The sequence below is a fragment of the Hylobates moloch genome, unplaced genomic scaffold, assembly GCF_009828535.3.
Source record: "Hylobates moloch isolate HMO894 unplaced genomic scaffold, HMol_V3 SCAFFOLD_13, whole genome shotgun sequence".
In the NCBI taxonomy this organism is placed as follows: Eukaryota; Metazoa; Chordata; class Mammalia; order Primates; family Hylobatidae; genus Hylobates; species Hylobates moloch.
The window spans coordinates 56,150,037-56,165,109 of NW_026652288.1; positions in this window are offsets into that span (position 1 = coordinate 56,150,037).

A 15,073-nucleotide genomic window follows, 5' to 3' on the forward strand; every position below is an offset into this window, starting at 1 on the left:
CAGTTACCCATGGTCAAACATGGTCTGAAAATATTAAGTAGAAAATTCCCTAACTAAGCAATGCATAAGTTTTAAACTGTGTGTGCTGTTCTGAATACCATGTTGAAATCTCATGCTCACCTCCCCACCTTCCCAACTTCCTCTTATCCAGGACATAAATCATCCCTTTGTTGAGCAGATCTGCTCTCTATACACTCCCCATCACTCAGTAACCAACTCGGTATCAGATCTACTGTTGCAGTATTGCAGTGCTTGTGTTCAAGTAACCTTTATTTTAATTAATAATGGCCCCAAAGCACAAGCAAAGTGGTGCTGGCATATTGTTATAATAGTTCTATTTTATTATTATTGTTGTTTATCTCTTACTGTGCCTAATTTATAAATTAAACTTTATCATAGGTATGTATGTAGGTATAGGAAAAAACATAATCTATATAAAATTAGGTACTATCTGTGGTTTCAGGCATCCACTGGGGGTCTTGGAACGTATCCCCCATGGATAAGGGGGGACTACTGTATATACTATTTCCATTGTTTTTTGTTCCTTTCAACATTATAATGCTCTACCTACAATTTTTTGTCTTCCACCTTAAGAACACTTTTTCTTACTTTCTTTAGTGTATACCCACTGTCAAATAATTACTTTGTTTTTATTTATCTAAAAATGTATTTTGTCTTTTTTGGAGTTGTTTTTGGAATTTTTGTTGCTTTCATTGTTACTGTCTGCTTTGCGTATAGAATTCTTTCAGAACTTTGTAAATATTTTATTATCGCATGCTTTCCATCGGTTCTACTGAGACGACAACTATCAACCTAAATGTTGCTTTGCTGAAGGCAATCTTTTGCTTTGTTTTTCTTATCCGCTTTTAAGTTTTTTGTGTTTGTCAGTTAGGGGGGAAAGTCTCATCTGTTATCTCTTTAAATATTGCTCTGTCTCTTCACTTCTGTCTTTTCCTGCTGAGACTCCAATCATATAAACATGACATCTTTTCACCCTCATCTGTGTCTCCTAATCCCTTCTTCTGTATTTTCCATCCCTGTATTTCTCTTTGCTTTATTCTTGATATTCTTCTCATCTATATTCCTGTCCATTAAATCTCTCCTCATTTACTTCTAGTCTGCTATTTCTCCATCTTTATGCTCTTAATTTTGATGATTACATTTTGTAGTATTAGAATTGGCATTTAATTCTTTTCCATGGCTTCCAATTCTCTAAAAAAAATCATTCTGTATTTTGTCATCAATTACAGGCATATGTATTTTAAAACACACGTTTAATAAACTTAGTCCTCCAATATCTAAAGCCGATATTTATCTGTTTTTGTTGTTTGTTGTTTCTATTTAGTTCTTTCATGATTTATTGTCATCTTGCATGGCTGATTTTTTCTGTTGTATACCAGATATTGTATTTGCAAAATTATTTATAAAGTTCACTTGAGTCCAAAAATTTGGTGATTGCTCTTTAGAGAGAATATATGTTGCTTCTTGTCGATTGTTTGGGGGCACTGGCAATCTGAGCCCACCTCCTTTTAGTTTAGAATTAGACAGGATTTGCAGAGAATCCAGGCTTTATCAGGTTTAATTCTGATCTGTTTTTTATTCTTGGAATGCAACCCTATGGGATATGGATCAGGATTTTCACTAGGGCCCTTTTACCTTTTTTCCAGGCCTGAATTCAAATTCTTACGTTCTTTGAAGGCTATCCAGAGCAGCGGCCAAAAACAGCAACTCACCTCCTTTCGAGGAAGGCAGTCGCCAACAGAGAACTCACTTCCCCAGTATTGGTCCTTCCTCCATTCTTGCCTGATTTAACTTTATTCTCTTCATGGCTCTCTGACATCTTCACTGATAACATTGTATGTGCCCTTTGGGGTTTCTGAGCCCAGGGGAGGCTGGAGCCTGCTCCCCTCAACAGGTCACAAGCAGAAAGCATTATTGTACCACTGACAGTGGGAGCTGAAGATGAGTTCTTCCCCAATTTCCTTTGACCACGTAAAGCCATGTTTTCTCTTTGTCTTCAGTGGAAGAATCTCCTAAATTATTTCATACACCATTAACAGAAGGAGAAGCCAACTTCTTTATGGTTTATGCCTTTTTGGTTCCTTTTGTTACAACATTTAGGTTTCAGACTAAGGAAACAGTTACATATTTTACCCAATAATTATATTTCTTAAGAAAAAATGATACGCTTCATAATATTTATTTAGCACTTTTACACAGCAGGACAATATACTGAGGTATGGATGTGAGCCTTATTCTCTGAGAACTTAAAAGAATCACATTTTCTTTCTTTTCCTCTTTCACACAAAGGACATGCATGCCTGTATTTTATAAATTCTAATCTGTTCTCGGGGTGGAGCTCCACGGGGCTTAACAAGCTCTTTTTGGTCTTTTTATTTCAGAAGCTTCCCTGAAGTCATCCCCACCGAAGCCTTGGTTTGAGAAGTCTTGGTTTATACAAGAAAAAAATTAAAATATCTGACAGAGGATGGAAATGGAAGCTGGAATCACCAGGCAATGGAGTTAATCCTAGGAGACTTCCAGGGCAGGTTTGGATTTGAGGTTTTTTGGATAGGAAAACTAATTGAGTATCATGTGAAAACTATGCACATGGTTGAGTATAGTCCTCAAGAAGTGACAAAAAAGCCGGGCGCGGTGGCTCACGCCTGTAATCCCAGCACTTTGGGAGGCCGAGGCGGGCGGATCACGAGGTCAGAAGATCGAGACCATCCTGGCTAACACGGTGAAACCCCGTCTCTACTAAAAATACAAAAAAATTAGCCGGGCGTGGTGGTGGGCGCCTGTAGTCCCAGCTACGCAGGAGGCTGAGGCAGGAGAATGGCGTGAACCCCGGGGGGCGGAGCCTGCAGTGAGCCGAGATCGCGCCACTGCACTCCAGCCTGGGTGAAAGAGCGAGACTCCGTCTCAAAAAAAAAAAAAAAAAAAAAAAAAAAAAAGAAGTGACAAAAACCTGGGGGGAAGCGGAAGGAAGGTAGTGATTACATGTCAGAGCTGCCACCAATGGGCAGGACTTTCATGAATGGGCTTTACTGCTGCCATTCGGAGCTACCATAACTACAAGACAGTGAGGACCAGCCCTCCACATTGGATTGTAAAGAAAAACAAAAGGAACAAAAGTGGGATGAAATTAAGGAGCTGGTTCTCCATTTTCTTGAGTCATATAGGCCCCAGGTTTCTGGTAAAACCAGTGAAAGAGAAAGAAGCTGTTTGAAAAAGGGCTGAGATTGGAGTTCTCATTAACCTTCACAGGTGGAAGCCCTAGCCATATTTAATTTGATTTAGAAAAATAAAGAAACATGACCTTTCTTGCACTGGAGTGTCATGAAACCATTCATTTAGGTTAGACTCATAATCGTAAAATATAGAAAACAACCTAAATGTCAGACAGCAGGGCAAAGAGCAGTCATGATATATCAACTCTACAAAATTGTATGTGGCTATTAGAAGCTGTAACTATTCAGAGTATTTAGCAGTAAAAGGAATTTTTGTGCAACATTTTCAATGTGAAGATAAAGCAAAATTTCATCTGTTTAGAATAGCAATTTTTGAGAAATTGTGTAGAAATAAAGATGAAGTCTAGAATAAAATAGAAAAGAATGAAGATTTGATAGTTTGGGTGACATATTTTGGGTACAGGTATTTCTTTTATGCTTCATTTATTTTTACTATTATTATTATAATATTTCTTAGCCCAAAGTTAAGTGAGTTTCATTTTTTAATGACAAATGATCAATTCATTTGCAAAGATTCAGTACGAATTCTATTATATCGTTGATCATTTATCATTCATTTACTCAACAAATGTTTATCAAGCACTTACAAAGGCACCAAACACAATGCTAGGTGATATTATTACAGTGGCAAATAAAACAGAGCAAACCCCACATCGACCACATGCTGAGAGAGAGGTAGACCTAAACAAAAGCACAAATATGTATTTAAATCAAACTTTTAACTCTCTTAATCAAATTACTCCTTGGTAAGAATGAGTGGTGCATAACACTCTTCAGGTAACTTTGGAATTAATATTTAAGCTGAGCTTTGAAGAATGGGGAGCCAGGTGAATAGGAAAGGGAAAAGACAGCCTTAATGGAGATGCACCAGAAAGCATCAGGCCCTAAACATTGGAGATTCAGAAGGGTGGGAGGGTGGGAGTGGGGTGAGGGATGAGAAATCACTTAATGAGTACAATGTACACTATTCAAAGCCCAGACTTCACCATTCCCCAATATATCCATGTAACAAAATTGCACTTGTACCCCCTAAATATATAAATATATATATAAAAGAAAACTTTTTAAAGAAAGTATCAAGCCCCATTTTGAAACGAGCAGAAGGAGCAGAGCACAATAAAAAAAAATGGGGGCTGCTTACCAAATAACATTTCAGTGGTATGGATCATGTTTTTGCCAATGAAATATTAGCTGAAGTGCAACCTCCATGACCCTGCACTCTCAGACAATTCTACTTCCTTTCATCTATAAATTGGTTATTGAAAGAGAGTTTAATAACAGAACTATGTGTAGGGACTCATAAACACAGTAGACAGGGAGTCACAAGGGACAGTGCAGTACTCCAGGACAAGTAGCAGCAGAGGCTGCACGTAACTCCAAGCCTGAAGGAGTCCGGGAAAGAGCAGCTTTCAGAACCTGGAGTGAGTACCACTTGGAGAGGGCCACCTGAAAGGGGCTGTGTCCCTAGGGCCCTGGACACATCCAACTTGAAGCAACCCCAAAGGGAGGGAGTAACTACTTTCACTTTCCACTCTTTCCTCCCTCTAATCTCCTGTTGTCCTCCGTTGGGCAAACCCAACCAAAAGCCAGAAGACAAGAGACAACCAAGTTATATGCCAGGCAGGCCAGCCTCCATGGCACAAAGCAGTGGGGAGAAGGATAAAGAGTGGATCTGGAAAGGCAAATGGAAGATGCCCAGCATGGATAGTAAGTTGACTCAACTTGACTTCTTGGCTTTGCTGTTTGATAAAGAACCTGAAGAAAATGGTCCAGCAGCCACAAAGCCAAGCTCCAGAAGAGTCACTGTCATTGTATCCTTTGCTGGCCACATCCAATCCAAGGTCTAACTGGTCACTACTGATTTCAGAGACGAAAGATCAGGAGAGGCGGTAGTTGTCACCTCTACTTTTTCTTTCCTCGGAACCCCTTACATTGGTTTCCTTTCTGTGAACTAACTCTATTCAATTGGCCTGCATGATAGGTTGGGGAGAATTAGGATAAACTGATGCCCTCAACTTATCCTTCCAACAGAAGGTTCACTGGAGCACTCCGAAGTTCTCTTTACTCCTAAACTTGGGGACATAAATATCTTTAGCTTTTGCTATCTTCTTAACAGCCCTCCTCCCAACTATTAGGGATGCATTTTCTCTTCATCTTTACTTACATGGATTCCAAAATGTTTTTACTAGTTCATACCAGGGTACAAAAAAAAGCCCATTCAGCTTTGAATGTCAAAAATTAAATGATTATATCAGTTTATATTAAAAACATATCTAATTTTAATATACTCAAATGAGTTGGCAATAAACATGATCCCTATACCCCTTGTGGAAAAAAACAAGAACAATTCCACAGCAACTGCCATTGTCCTCCCAGAAAAAAAAAAAAAAAAAAAAACTTCTTCCCCGTAACTAAAGGAAGAATTTGACTCCTTGAATAGAGTTTTCAGAATTAGTCAGACTGCTTGTTCCCTGAAAGGAATTTGCAAAATATTCACAGAGCCACATTCAAAAAAACAGGTCCCGTCTTATAATGAGCAATGATTTCTTACATAGGACACAAAAAGCACTACCACAGAAAGAAAACATCAATAAATTTTATCTCATTAAATAACTTCCATTATTGACAGATTCTATTAAAAGACTGGAAAGACAGGCCATATAGACTAAGAAAACAATATTGGCAATCCACATAGCTGACAAAGGACTTGCATCTAGAATATACAAAGAACTTCACACATTAATACGAAGGAGATTAAACAATAAATTTTTTTCAAAACATGTGCTATAAAGATAATTTCCAAAAAACCTAAAATGACCAACAAACATATGAAAAGGGGCTAAACAACAATATTTGTCAGGAAATGTTCCCTAAATAGAACTCAGGAATATACCACTAATTCCTCATCATAATGGCTACATTTTAAAAAGAATAACAGTCCCAAATGTTGGTGAGGATGTGGAACAACTTGAACTCTCTTACAGTACTGGTGGGAATGTATACTGGAGCAATCACTTTGCAAAATTGGCAACATTCGTGAAAGCTAACATATGTCTGCCCTATGATCCAACAGTCCCAGACCAAAGTATATATTCAAGAGAAATGGCTGCGTATATCCATCAAAAGGCACATTCAATAATATTCATAGCAGCTTTATTCATAGTAACCTCAAACTGAAAACAACTCAAATGTCCAACAAGAGAATGGATAAATGAGCTCAGGCATTTTTATATACTGGAATGCTACTCGGGAATAAAAGGAAATAAGCTGTTACATGCAACAACATGGATGGATGGCACAGACATTATATCAAGTGAAAGAAAACACAAAAGCTCATATAGCATAGGATTTGTTTATATGAATTCAAAGAAAAGGGAAAACTAGTCAATGACAACGGAAGTCAATATGGTGGTTATCTCTGGGGCTGGGAGTAGTAACTGGAAAAAAACACAGGGAAACTTCTGGGATGCAGGAAATGTTATCTATCTACATGGACTGATCATGATGGTTGTATACATATGCAAAAATACATAGAGCTATATACTTAAGATCAGAGCACTTTTGTCTATTAATATGTGTATGTTATACTTCAATTTTAAAGAGTGAAACAGGATCGGGTCCCACTCCCTGAATTTCCTCAATCGGGACAGCCTCATGTGGATACAGCAAAATTAAAATGAATGCACTTTGTAGTTCCCTGGGGTGAAACTCTAACATGACAGACCACCACAAATTCCAAGGGTAATTGAATTGACTCAATGCTATCTCATAATGAAATTCTGCAAGTTTGGATTTAGCTGAGAGCACAGAGAGACTCCAAAGGAGCTGTTAAGAGGGATGGTTGAACAAACTGTTATATTCCTTTTCGAACATATTTTTTAATGAAATAGGTGTTTTAATACCTATCTTTAAATGAAATAGGTATTTAAATACACCAGTTAGGTAGGTCAATGGAGATCCGTTATTGTCTAATAAACTAAATCAAGGTCTCTACAATGGGAAAGGATAAGAAAAAAATTTTTGAAGGCGCTTCGTGCTCATTTGCAGCCAAATTCAATAGCTTTCATGCAGAAACCCAGGGGAGTTTTTATTGAATTCAATCCTTGAATTGTTTCTAGCTAACGGGCTCACTTCTATTTACAGCATTATTTTCTATTAAAGGACAAGCCCGGAAAGTCAAAGAATTTAGAGCTACTGTTTTACTTGAATAATCAACACTTCCTAGGCTGCCTTTATCATTCTGTTTTAAAAGGATGAAAATCAAACTGACTGCTTTTTATCAGCTAAGCCGAAATCTTCCAGGAGCAGAGATTTACATAAATATATATAGATGGTAACTATAAAAATGTAATCAGCCGTGAGAGGAAGCCAGTTACGGTCATATGATGGAAACTACTAGAATCAGGGGTTTCCTCATGCTGAAAGGTGGTAAAAATGAAACTTGGTTATAAACTCAGCATCCTCCAAGAGAGTAGATCTCACTTGAAGACATTTTGACTTAATAATGCAATCAAATTATTGGACTTAACTTACCTCCTAAATACTAAAACAAGTTTAATTTCAATAAGCAAAACTCAAAGTAAACCACCTCTAGTCATTCACCAATCCAGAAAAAAAAATTAAAGAAAAATTCAAACAAGATTTCATTTTTGCCAAAATCCGTCACCTTCCCACTGAAACCTAAAAGCTGTCAAAAATCTCATCCCTGAACATTTCCTTCGAAGGACTTATCTAGGTCTTTATATCAACATCTTCTTTTTATTTTTAAGGGAATTATGCCATTATAAACTGCAATCAAACTCTGGGTTTAAGTAACATTTCAGAAGGAATATGCAAAATGCCAAAGTGGACATGCAACAGGACTTCAAATTCTGTTTTTAGAACATAGAATAGTTTTTACTTAACTGCCAAAGCTGGAACTAAAATATAGATCTGATAATTCCCAGACTATGGCTTTCTCTACAACCACAATGACCGTTCCCCCAAATGTCTCCACCATCGACTCTGAAATTTCTGCCATGTTGAAATGCAAAGAGTATCTGTGATAAGGAATTTATTGAGGCATTGCCCAATGTTATTCCCTGATCAACTTCAGGAAAGCAAATGGTTCTTGAGGCATTAAAATCTATTGTCTTCCAAGAGTGGGTGTCTGACCCTGGACAGAGTTGAGAGTAGCTGCCATTAGGAAGGTGAGCAAGTAGCTCCATCGTCTGAGGAAGGAGGTGCAGTCAGATATTTTTGTATTTTGAGGATCCAAAAAGAGATACCACCAGACCCTCATGGAAGACAGTAGAAGGAAAAGTAGCTGAGCTCTGGTGGATCCTGGCCTGTGCTCTGAAGCCAGAGTATGACTATGGTTCTGAAGGTTCTGTGTACATGAACAGAGACCTTGTGTAAATAGTCATTGAGTCTGTGACAGTAGCTATAATGGAAGGCTCAGCTTGACACTACACTGTACCCTGATGATGTTATTATTAAATACTATTGCAAGACTATCATTATTATTATTTTTACTACTACTGCTTGTTCTAGACTATATTTCATCAACACACAATCACTACCATTTTCTTCTAAGATCTCAGGAGAGCAAGCAAGAACTACATTTTCCAAAATCCCTTCCCTATATGGTTTCAGGTTAGCATCTGCTAATGAGAGACACTTACATGGGACTTCAAAGGTGGAAAGAAGTCACTGTTCTCCAGAGATAGATGCAAGCAGATGTGAGCTTCTTTAAGCAGCTTCTAGGAAACCTTTTAAGAACTGCCCTTTTCTTTTTTTATTTTAATTACACTTCAAGTTCTAGGGTACATGTGCACAATGTGCAGGTTGGTTACATATGTATCCATGTGCCATGTTGGTGCGCTGCACCCATTAACTCGTCATTTACATCAGGTATATCTCCTAATGCTATCCCTCCCCCCTACCCCCACCCCACAACAGGCTCTGGTGTGTGATGTTCCCCACCCTGTGTCCAAGTGTTCTCATTGTTCAATTCCCGCCTATGAGTGAGAACATGCGATGTTTGGTTTTCTGTCCTTGTGATAGTTTGCTCAGAATGATGGTTTCCAGCTTCATCCATATCCCTACAAAGGATATGAACTCATCCTTTTTTATGGCTGCATAGTATTCTATGGTGTATATGTGCCACAATTTCTTAATCCAGTCTATCGTTGATGGACATTTGGGTTGGTTCCAAGTCTTTGCTATTGTGAACAGTGCTGTAATAAACATATGTGTGCGTGTGTCTTTATAGCAGCATGATTTATAATCCTTTGGGTATATACCCAGTAATGGGATGCCTGGGTCAAATGGTATTTCTAGTTCTAGATCCCTGAGGAATCACCACACTGTCTTCCACAATGGTTGAACTAGTTTACAGTCCCACCAACAGTGTAAAAGTGTTCCTATTTCTCCACATCCTCTCCAGCACCTGTTGTTTCCTGACTCTTTAATGATCACTATTCTAACTGGTGTGAGATGGTATCTCATTGTGGTTTTGATTTGCATTTCTCTGATGGTCAGTGATGATGAGCATTTTTTCATGTGTCTGTTGGCTGCATAAATGTCTTCTTTTGAGAAGTGTCTGTTCATATACTTTGCCCACTTGTTGATGGGGTTGTTTGATTTTTTCTTGTAAATTTTTTTGAGTTTTTTGTAGAGTCTGGATATTAGCCCTTTGTCAGATGGGTAGATTGCAAGAATTTTCTCCCATTCTATAGGTTGCCTGTTCACTCTGATGGTAGTTTCTTTTGCTGTACAGAATCTCTTTAGCTTAATTAGATCCCATTTGTCAATTTTGGCTTTTATTGCCATGGCTTTTGGTGTTTTAGACATGAAGTCCTTGCCCATGCCTATGTCCTTAATGGTATTGCGTAGGTTTTCTTCTAGGGTTTTTATGGTTTTAGGTCTAACATGTAAGTCTTTAATCCATCTTGAATTAATTTTTGTATAAGGTATAAGGAAGGGATCCAGTTTCAGTTTTCTACTTATGGCTAGCCAGTTTTCCCAGCACCAGTTATTAAATAGGGAATCCTTTCCCCATTTCTTGTTTTTGTCAGGTTTGTCAAAGACCAGATGATTGTAAATGTGTGGTTTTATTTCTGATGGCTCTATTCCATTCCATTGGTCTATATCTCTGTTTTGGTACCAGTACCATGCTGTTTTGGTTACTGTAGCCTTGTAGTATAGTTTGAAGTCAGGTAGCTTGACTCCTGAACAAAGCTTGACTCCAGCTTTGTTCTTTTGAAGAATACGTAGCTTGACTCCTGAACAAAGCTTGACTCCAGCTTTGTTCTTTTGGCTTAGGAGTGTCTGGGCAATGCGGGCTCATTTTGGTTCCATATGAACTTTAAAGTAGTTTTTTCCAATTCTGTGAAGAAAGTCATTGGTAGCTTGATGGAGATAGCAGTATGGCCATTTTCATGATATTGATTCTTCCTATCCATGAGCATGGAATGTTCTTCCATTTGTTTGTGTCCTCTTTTATTTCGTTGAGAAGTGGCTTGCAGTTCTCCTTGAAAAGGTCCTTCACATGCCTTGTAAGTTGGATTCCTAGGTATTTTATTCTCTTTGAAGCAATTGTGAATGGCAGTTCACTCATGATTTGGCTCTCTGTTTGTCTGTTATTGGTGTATAGGAATGCTTGTGATTTTTGCACATTGATTTTGTATCCTGAGACTTTGCTGAAGTTGCTTATCAGCTTAAGGGGATTTTGGGCTGACACGATGGGGTTTTCTAAATATACAATCAAGTCATGTGCAAACAGGGATAATTTGACTTCCTCTTTTCCTAATTGAATGTGCTTTATTTCGTTCTCCTGCCTGAACTTGTTTCGTTGCCTTGGCCAGAACTTCCAACACTATGTCGAATAGGAGTGGAGAGAGAGGGCATCCCTGTCTTGTGCCAGTTTTCAAAGGGAATGCTTCCAGTTTTTGCCCATTCAGTATGATATTGGCTGTGGGTTTGTCATAAATAGCTCTTATTGTTTTGAGATACGTCACATCAATACCTAGTTTATTGAGAGTTTTTAGTATGAAGGGCTGTTGAATTTTGTCGAAGGCCTTTCCTGCATCTATTGAGATAATGATGTGGTTTTTGTCTTTGGTTCTGTTTAGATGATGGATTACGTTTATTGATTTGCATATGTTGAACCAGCCTTGCATCCCAGGAATGAAGCCAACTTGATCATGACGGACAAGCTTTTTGATGTGCTGCTGGATTCGGTTTGCCAGTATTTTACTGAGTACTTTTGCCCTTTTCAATGCTTCAGATTGTTAACCATGCTAGAGGCTTTCTTGACCTTTGTCCTTAGAGCCTTTCTAAACATTGCATAAGACTTTATTTTCCTTATGAAAATCTTTTGTATTTGAATACATATAGTCCCTTATGTTTTATTTGACATTTCAAGGTTATGAGATGAACTTCTATAACATGATGAGATGTCGATTTTTATTTATAAAACAATTATACCTTCAAATTTCATCATTTGCAGTAGTTATGTTCTCTAAAGTCTCCATGAACATGGAGTTAGCAAATACTGAACTACTGCTCCTAGCAGAAATACAGGATTAGGTTCCTGTGAGTCTCTGGTCACATGTGCACCAAGCAATCGATATATAAGCTCATTTTATGTGTGTTTCTGTTTTAAAATATATTACTTAGTATATATCATTGTTCAATTAACATTTAAACCATGGCAACAGCACTATAATTCATGCCTAGATGAAACTTATCTAACACATATTTTCTCCAGAGGCATATCACAGGCTTAGGAACACTAAACAGCACTTCAGCGCTACAGAGGGGGCTGATAAACAGCAAAGTCGCCAAAAAAAGTACAAAACTGCCAAAAAAAAAAAAAGTGGCACTATAAAGATGACTTGTTTATAGTATGAGAGCTGAAACAAAAAGGCAGAATGTCATCTTGTTCAGTCTCAGCTAGGAAGGCATGTTTCAGGTGGCTCACATTTTTTATTGCTCTGTGCATGCTCAGAAATAATTGTGAAAACACCACAACTATTGATTTGGGTGTTACAAATAAATTTTAGAAATTAGGCGAATTGGCAACTATGGAATCTGCAAATAATCAGAATCAACTGTTTTTGAGAAATGAAATGCCTTCCTACATTGACACATTCAAGCAGTGACAGAATTAGGACCAGAATCGGTATCTTCTGCTTCCAAATCTATGTGCACCCTAGGCAATTTTGACATGTATTTTTTTCTTCTATTTTTATTTGCATCCTGCTAAGCCAAAAAGCAGTGCTTACTATGTTTCTAGCTTTAAGAAATGAATTCATAACAAAATTACTCTGGAAACAAACAAATAAAAGAAGGTCACTCAAGGCCACTCACTGGGAAAGCATGTGGACAGCAATCAGCAATGCCACAGATCTGAGGCAGCTTTTTTCCACTGTTCAATCAATGAATGAACAAGAAAATTACAAATTAGTAGGAATAAGTTCATGCCAATAATCCATTTATTGGCCCGTAGTTTCATAGATATCCAGTTTATTCTACTACTAAAAGATGTACATGTATAACCAGTTTCCCCAGTAAATGGAGAGAGAGTAGGCCAGAAATTCCCCAAGCCCACCAAGAGAAAAGGCTGGTGGACTGTGGTTCTCCTTCATACCACATGTAATTAACCTATACATTATTCACTACAGCGCCTAAAGCAGGACCACAATGTCACTCACCTTTTCTTCTAGTTCTTACCATCCACTCCCCTAAAATCAAAATAAAACTTGTGTTTTTTATCAACTAGTAACATGGTAGTTAAGAACACGTTTATTATTTTATATCTCTATTCTGTGGAATTTCAGAGAGCTATTTTAACACTTTGGGGTCAATTGCGTATATAAAGTATTTTGAACCAATTGCATTCCAGCTCTCTGATACTTGAATACTAAAGGAGATCCTGTCTATCCAGCTAAAAGCATTTAAAACCTGTGAAATGCAATGGGATGAATCTGTCTAGAACCAAAAGAAAACCTATATTTATAGCAGCTGATTTATTTGGTTGATATACAGTATGTACTATGGTTTATAATTTTTTTTAAGGCATGTGAACTGGGACACATTGGATATTACAGAAAGAGTGAGTTGATGATTTACAAGACTTCATATCAGGTCTATTGACCTTCTCAATAAGAAAGGTTGGTGGTTGTAACAGCACTGAAAAATGCAGCCCTCGGGAGTCAATTTAATGCTAGAAAAAACTCTTTAACAACCAGCAAGATGGCCATATCAGCCGCTCCAACTGCAGATTATGCGGCTGCTGGAAAAAGCACTTTTTTAAGAAAAAATGCACAGGCTTTATTTTTGAAAACATATGTTTCTCCCTCCAAACAAACCAGCACTTTCTCCCACATAGGCACCCTTGCACTATAAGAATATCAGGTTTCATGAGAACAACAAAAAGATGTGAGGAGGGAAAAGACCACACCCCACCATCAATGACCCAGCCATCCCATTACTAGGTATATACCCAAAGGACTATAAATCATGCTGCTATAAAGACACATGCACACGTATGTTTATTGCAGCACTATTCACAATAGCAAAGAGTTGGAACCAACCCAAATGTCCAACAACGATAGACTGGATTAAGAAAATGTGGCACATATACACTATGGAATACTATGCAGCCATAAAAAATGATGAGTTCATGTCCTTTGTAGGGACATGGATGAAACTGGAAAACATCATTCTCAGTAAACTATCGCAAGAACAAAAAACCAAACACCGCATGTTCTCACTCATAGGTGGGAATTGAACAATGAGAACTCATGGACACAGGAAGGGGAACATCACACTCCGGGGACTGTTGTGGGGTGGGGGGAGCGGGGAGGGACAGCATTAGGAGACATACCTAATGCTAAATGACGAGTTAATGGGTGCAGCAAAACAACATGGCACATGGATACATATGTAACAAACCTGTACATTGTGCACATGTACCCTAAAACCTAAAGTATAATAAAAAAAAGAATGCTTGCAGCTATTTGCTTAGTGTTCTTCTAAAAATTAATCATGCACCACAAAACAAAAATGTAACTGTGTGCCCTTTATTCTAATTAAATAAGTTTTTCTCATCCTCAATGCAAATAATATTAGTCCGTGTACAAGCCAATACAATCAATCAATAGACTTAGCAATTGGTGATACTTCATGTTAACACCCTCCCTCTAAAACTAATCTTTTGACAACTAGATGCTTCACTTAATTACCAGAGTCATATGTCAAGGGAATTCCAAAAATAGTCAAGCTAAGCATAGTAAGTCAAGTAACTCAAACACAGTAAGTCAAGGTAAAAAAAATAACAATAATAATAATTCTAAATGTGCTTTTCTATTAGCACAGATTTTATGGTAAATTGTTTGCCTCATACCACTGAAAATGAAAGAAAAACAAATACAACTTGCTCGATATTTGGCTCTGTTTTTTGGTTTTTTTATTTTCTTTTAGTATTCCATAAGCAATTAGCAGAAATCACTCAGGGGAAAAAAATAAAGCAGGATAAGACACTATTGAAAAAGTCAAGCTTTAAAAATAAAAAATATTTGTGTTTATGAAATCTGATCTTACTCAGCAGTTGAGACCGAATCTATAAAACAGTAAAACAGTGGGATGCAAAGTGAAAACCTTAGACAATAGTTAGGGCAGTCTATTATCTGCCAGGCAATTAGTTTGATTGAGTCTTCCTACTGTGCCAATTGTTTTGATGATAAAAACAAAAAAAATAGAATTTTGTCTCAAAGTTTATCTTTTATTTGTAAACCCTCCGAAATATAACTGTCTCCTAAAACCTAAGCCAT